At 44.2% G+C, this 7,219-nt stretch overlaps 2 pseudogenes across 2 annotated transcripts; both read left to right on the top strand.

The window, feature by feature from the left end:
• Nucleotides 1-392: 392 nt before the first annotated feature.
• LOC308256612 (CBY1-interacting BAR domain-containing protein 1-like) lies at nt 393-1,537 on the top strand (annotated as a pseudogene). Its single transcript has 2 exons — nt 393-728; nt 1,103-1,537. The product of its transcript is annotated as a CBY1-interacting BAR domain-containing protein 1-like (transcript).
• Nucleotides 1,538-6,130: 4,593 nt separating this feature from the next.
• Nucleotides 6,131-6,581, top strand: LOC308256124 (ninjurin-1-like; annotated as a pseudogene). Its single transcript has one exon. The product of its transcript is annotated as a ninjurin-1-like (transcript).
• Nucleotides 6,582-7,219: the final 638 nt, after the last annotated feature.

The raw sequence follows: 7,219 nt of genomic DNA, 5'->3' as shown, positions 1-7,219 counted from the left end.
TGTCTACTGTTTCCTGTGTGTTTGTCATGTTTTCCCATCTGCTGTCCTGTGAACTCTGATGTTGGTACCTGGTGGCTATGAAGTAGCTCAGTTCAACAGAGCTCAGGATGGATGCAACGCCTTCTAAGCCTGACAAGCCTGAAGGCTGTGCCAAGCTGAAAACTCCCACTGGATTGTAAGTTCCATGCAGGCATGGACTTTGTCTGTCTTCTTCCTAGTTCTCTCCCCAGGAATCACCTGGTCTCCCCAGGAATCACCGTGTTTGGATTCTAAATCAGTACATATAAAAAGAACTGGGGGTGAGCTCTCAGGCTCCAGCAGCGACTCCTGCCCCAGTGCATGCCCAAGCCCATCAGAGCCCCTTTGTTGGGCCCCAATGGTACAGGAGGCAAATGTTGAGGTGCAGCTTGGAAAGCTGGGATGCTCAAACCAGACACCTGCAAAATGCTGTCACAAATGTGAAGAAGCATTTTTGGAGAGCTGTGCCAAGTATTTGCTACTTACGTGCAGAAACTCCCAGAGTGCGAGACAAAGCAGACCTCCTGGTGAATGAAACAAACGTGTATGCCTCTACAGAGACCCCAAACTTAGAGCAGGGCCTGTAAAGCTTTGCTGATGAGTTTGTCAAACTTCAGGATTACCGACAAGCAGCAGTTGAAAGACCTGAAGCCAAAGTAGTTGAACCATTGAAAGCTAAGGTCCTGGTAGGGTCACTCAGTTGGTTAAGAGTGTTGTCTCCATACACCAAGGTTGTGGGTTCTATCTCTGGTCAGGGCATATGCAAGAATCACACAATGAATGCATAAATAAATGGAACAACAAATCAATGTTTCTCTCTCCCCTCCCTCCCTCTCTTCCTCTATTTCTAAAATCAATAAACTTAAATATATATATATATATATATATATATATATATATATGTATATATATATATATATATATATATGTAAATACTTTTTTTAAAAAAAGCTTATGGAACCATTGTAAAAATGAAGGGAGATGAACTCAAAGCAACATTAACAGCCAGGAATCAAGAAGCCAAATAGTTAACTCAGAAAGAACATGCCAGCAAAACCCATCTGACTGCCCTGTTATTTCACAGGCAGAAACCAAACTACAGAGAGCTACCTGGGGCGCTACCTGAACAACTCGTCATCTGGAGGAAACTACTGACAATTTTGAAAAGCAGAAAATAAATAATATAAAGGCCCTATTTTCAGAATGTATCACTACTGAAATGTTATTTCATGGTAAACCTTTAGAGGCCTACACTGCTGCCTACCAACATATACAAAAGCTTGATTGAAGAAGATGACTAAGAGGTTTTCCGAAATCTCTGTATCCACCAGATAAGTCATCTCATTTAGATATTGCAGGAACGAATTCAAAGTGGCCTCTTCAGAGATCACAGTTAGCTAAGTGTGTATCTGGAACAGGACAAGTACCCACCTGTCAACTTAGAAAGAATCAACAAGCAGAAGGGGATGATGAAAAGGATGAGGACTTAGATGTAAGAGAAGAAGAAATTAATTTATGAAGATTCACATTTCCACTTTTACCTTAAATGACTTGGAATTCAGAATAACTAAATTGTAAAACTTTATACTGGCTTGATACAATAAACCTCACAATGAAACCCTACTGGAAATGAAAAATAATTGAAGGGACTTTATGCTAACAAAAACGAAGGCTTTAAAAAACATTAAACACCAATCATTTCAACATCCTGTCTAGCAGTATGTGATCTTTTTGCATAGGTTCCATTATTTTTTTTAAAAGACTATATTTTAGAAGTATTTCATATCAATATATACCTAGTTGAGGTTGCAATAGTAAATAGATGACAAAAATAAAATATTTAACAATTCCACTGGCTTCTTTTGGGTTAAGACACCATACTTTCATTACCAGAAATGGGTCCTTAGTCATTCTGATTAAATATAAATCCTATTCTGTAAAGCCTCAATCAAAAAACATCTTTTTTTCCTTTTCTTTTTCATTTTACTACAACCTGAAGTTTCATCATTTAACACATAAATTTACTTCTCACCCGAGTATAATCACTCTTGATTAAAAGTAATGGGGACCTAGGACATCAGTGTTTTACAACTATACACAAAGCATGTATTTTCGCTTTAAAAAGAAAGCCACGTTCAGCACAATTCCGGTTTTAAACAAAACTGCAGTTACACTCAAGTTGTGATACTACAACTTCTGGAAAGCTGTCACTTGATGGAATGGTGCCTAAGAAAACATCATGATTAAAAATGCTATGAAAATTGTACCAAATTCCCATCTAATTTAAAGGAGTAATTTAAAGTCAGGCTTGTTCCTGAACATGGAAAGCAGTTTAATCTGAGCCTTTTCATATGCCTTTGGATGGGGAACTGTACTTTATTTCATGGATCCCAGTCAGGCACATAAAAATTATGAAATTTATAGAATCATTTGGGAAAACTACAAAAAGCAGTTATTCATAACAGAAAAATAAAGACTTTCTGAAAAGCTAAGTAAATAATAGTAAAATAAAAAGAACTGGGTGTGGTCAGATTTGCTCTTGAAAATCCCATCAATTCGCAGAATACTGTAAGCAGGGTTTGTGTATACAAGCCCAGGGGATAAGGCAGGCGAGGGTGGGGCTGAAAGGATTCCCCTGATTCTGAATGAGGTGTGGACAGGTGGGAACGGAGGGTGTATATACATACATATGCAAAGTATGCCACCAGGAATTCCTTTTCCTTTGTAGGAGACAGTTAATTAGCTGAAGTTGAGCACACGTGATGGGATTCTCCTCCAGTATCAAACCCTGGAGCAAATATGAAGATAAGGGGGCAGAGGCAGCCACAGCACCGGACAGAGATCATTTTCTATGAGCCTATTTCTAAAACTGCCTGAGCCCTGTGAAATTCTGCACCCAGCATTTCCCTCCTGAGAGGCTCACATTTGCTCCAGCTATCGGGTGCCAAAAGGCTCTGTCTCGGGTCTGGGCTTGAGTTTAGCACTGGCTAGAAAGACCGTAGGCCCTTTGCTGGGTAGAACAGAATGCTCTGAGTGAGCAACCTGAGGAGCAGAGGATGAGAGTGGCAGATGGGCCATGGCGTACCTGGGCCAGGCAGGCCTCCCAAATGACACAGCAGATAACAGTGGGGCCTGGGGCTCTGTGGCAACAAGCATACCCCATTGCCCACAGCAGTCCAGTTGGCGTGCCATGCGGGAGAGCTGGCCAGGCAAGGTCCACCTTGCTCAAGGGGTTGCCCATTTCTCCTGACTTGAGGCCATTTCAGAAGCCTAGTGGCACTGCACCTCTTAGTTACTGCCCTGCCTTGGATTTGGGTGGCCAATGAATGATCGTTTTGCTTAAGTCATTTTGAGCTGGATTGCAGTCACTTGCCATGGCTGTCTTTCACAAGAGTGCTGGTGTGCAGACAGTGTGTAGAGTATTAGCATGAGAAGCTGTGATGTGCACACATGCATCCTGCCCACACTCCAGCCTGAAGGACGTGCTGAGAAGCAAATGGCCATGAGCAAGCACTATGTTCCTATTGGGCTGATCAACCACCCAGCAATGCACAGTATTTTCTTTCATAAACACACTCATGAAATAGTGTCACCCATCATTCATCTAGCTTGCCCCTTCCTGGTACTCAAAGCACCTCTTTTAAGGCAAGTAATATCTGGCAGCTTTAACAAAAAAGAAAAGGAAAAAGTTTGGCTGCCATAGTGAAAAAATATAAATTTTTTATTTCCCAAAATTGCTTGGGGGTAAAAAAAACAATAGTCAGGTTATTAGGAGCACAGAGGTAGTGTGTGAGGGGGTTTATTTGTTTGTTTAAAATGAAATGTTCATTTATATTGTAGGCACGTTTAAAGCCTAGTTTCTTTAGGCAATAACATTTCTAAAGCACACTCAGTGTGTTCACAAGAAAACTCAGGAGTCCCCAGTCATTTGAGTCACTCTTTTTTCTCCCATAAATTCACAATACTTGGAAAACAACATTTAAGAGAAATCTACTTCTTTTGATAAGTCATTCAAATATGAATTGTATCACCTGGAAAAGAAGCCAAACCTCATTCCAGATTTCATTCTGGAGGGCACAGCGTTTCAGACAGAATGCTCTCTTTCCTTGAGGAAACCCCGTATTTTTGAAAGAGTTTTAAAAAAACAACAAAGAAACTGTGTTCCCAATGCATTTAAATTGATATGACATTCCACTTCCTCTTGCATCAGATTCAGGCAGAGAATGATGCCATGGGTACTTTATAAGTCAATGACAGCAACAGCATAAGAAAAGAGTTGACAAGAAGTCAGAAGGGAAGAAAGGGAACTTTAAAAGGTAAAGTGGAGACACCTAGCAAACATGACCTCTGTCAACACCTACAGTGATAAGTCAGGTTCATAGCATGTACCCTTGACATGATGTGATGAGAAGGCCTATTTGGGTCTTCCCCTCCCAAACCCATGACCACAGTCTACTTGTGAGAATAACATAAGATCAATCTCAAATGAGGGCCACTCTACAAAATATATGATTAAGTGTCCTCCAAAATGTCAAGGTCATCAAAACCAAAGAAAGTCTGAGTAACTCAGAGCCAAAAGGAGCCTAGGGAGACATGATGTCTAAATGTGCTGGGGTGACTTGGGTGGGATACTGGACCAGGAAAAGGACATTAGGAAAAAACAAAGCAAATCTATATAAAGTATGGACTTCAGTAAATAACAATGAATCAATAGTGGTTTGTTAAGCATAACAATCAGACAATATTAATATGTTAACAGGAGAAAATGGGTGTGCAATATATGGAAACTCTCTGTACTATATTCTCAATTTTTCTGGAAATTTAAAACTATTCTAAAATTAAAAGTTGGACTTAGGGTGGCCCCTCCCCTAAGCTGGCCCCATCGGACTCTCTCTCCTGAGAACTGGAGGGGAGCACAGACTCCCAGTGACTCTGAGAGGCTGGGGGAACTGCCTGCAGTGGCCCTGTCCTGCACTAAGCAGAGAAAAGGAAAACATCCAATGTAGAGAGACTGAAGTCAACCCACAGCCAGCCATCGGTCATTCAGAGAGGGGCTTCTATGCTGATTCTGAGTGGATTCCCAGTTTCCTTGTCACACACTCACAAAGTCAGGCCTCACAGCTTGCTCTTCATTCCCATCCCCAACCCCATCCTTAATTCTTTAAAAAATAATTATTTTTTCTTAAGCTAGTTTGAGAGGGTGTCTGTTATTTGCCACCAAAGTATCCCTAACTAAGCCCATGTTCATTGTTTAATGTTTGGGAAGTGCTGGAAAACATAAAGATAAGTACAAGCATTTGCTTACATCTATGGACATCTATCACCTGTGCCATTTCTGTGACCAATAGCAGTGTCATTTTTGCCTGTTCAATATCCATTCTGCTTGCAGTTTCTACAGTGAAAGGATGTGAGCCTGAAGTTGGTGGTGGCATTTCACCCGCTGAAGGGGATAATTCACCTGAGAATGAAGTCAAGAGGGGAAAGCAAAATTGAGAACTCCTCTGAGCTCCTGGATCCAGCTGAAGCCATAGGCCTTTTCAACAATATGAGCCAATAAATTTCCTCTTTACCTGAGGCAGTTCGCTTAGGGTTTCTGTTCACCTGCAACAGAGTAAATTTCGGGAAGCTTCTTGGGCCAGAAACTTGTGCTCAAGAATCATAAAACAAGCCCACTGCATGGGAGAACATATTTGCCAATGTTAAAAGTGATAAGGGTTTAATCTCCATTATTTACAGGGAACTCATACAACTGAACAAAAGGAAGATAAACAATCCACTCAAAAAATGGACAAAGGCCCTAAATAGACACTTTTCAGAAGGGGACATACAGAAGGCCAGGAGACATATTCAAAGCCACTAATATCTCAGAAATGCAAATCAAAACAACAGTGAGGTACCATCTCACACCTGTCAGAATGGCTACCATAAACAAGTGGCAAGTGCTGGGGAGGATGTAGAGAAAAGGGAACCCTTGTGCAGCCTGGTGGGAATGCAAACTGGTGCAACCACTGTGGAAAACAGCATGGAGTTTCCTCAAAAAATTAAAAATGGACCCGCAGCGGAGAGCGGGGGGTCTCAGACTCAGAGTGAGGCAGTGGCGGCCGTGTGCACCATGGACTCGGCCCCCGAGGGCTACAAGCTCAACGGTGACCTGCGGTTGGACTTGCCCAATGCCCCGGATGCCCCGCCGACACGCTGGGGCAGGAACAGGCCCATCAGTGTGAACCATTACACCAACAAGAAGAGTACGGCAGAGAGCATGCTGGACATCACCCTGCTGAGGGCCAACACCTCACAGCCGAAGGCAGTCATCGACCAGGGCCCTAGCTTTGGCTTCTTTGTGCTCCTGGTGGTGCCATCTCCATCTCCCTGGTGCTGCAGATCTGCGTGGGCGTGCTGCTCATCTTCCTGGTCAGGTACAACCTCAACAACCCAACCAAGCGCGCCAAGTTGACTTCAACAACCTAGCCACAGGTCTCGTCTTCATCACCATCGTGGACAACATCTTCATCACGGCCTTCAGCGTCCAGAAGCCTGTGGTGGACCTGGCGCCCCAGCAGTAGGCTCTGATGTCCAGGCTGTGCCGGCCACAGCCACACAAACCCCAGGAGCTACCTTGACCTTGGGCTACCTGCCTGTGTACTGCACCCCTGAGAACGCCAGAGCCAGGACTGGACTGGAGGATACTTGCCAGTGTGAGTCCTGCTCCATCCATGGCTCCTCCTCCCTGAAGCTGGGACAGCAAGGCCCAGAGGCAGAACTAGACTCCCAAGGAGGGTCATGGCTGACACAGACACGCAGCAGGCCTGAGGAGGGCAGGGAGGGGCCAGGGCCAGCCTTAGTCTTGGGACATTTCCAAAAGGACAAGGAGATGCCCCCTCAGCCAATGCTCTGCTGGAGGGCCTGTGGCCCCTGCCCTTCCTGCCCTGGGACACTGGACCAGCAGTTCCCCCTGTGGCTCCGCCATGGCCATGGGCCATGTGCCCACCTTCCACCAGCCCCACTTTTCTAAGCACGAATGACCAATAAAATGAATGTTCCTTCCAGCACAGTCTCCCTCCCGGGCCTGGCCCTGGTTCACACCTCAGGTGCCTTCTCCAAGGCTGGGAGCTTGGGTGGCTCCTTGGCGCCTGGCATCTCCAGTCAGGTTCCAGACCAGGGTCTTGGGTCTCCAGTGCCCCAGTGTCTCATTTTTACAGAA

Source organism: Plecotus auritus (assembly GCF_963455305.1).
Source record: "Plecotus auritus genome assembly, chromosome: 8".
Taxonomy (NCBI): domain Eukaryota; kingdom Metazoa; phylum Chordata; class Mammalia; order Chiroptera; family Vespertilionidae; genus Plecotus; species Plecotus auritus.
The sequence above is the reverse complement of the archived record's forward strand: the minus strand, read 5'-3'. Positions and strand labels throughout refer to the sequence as shown.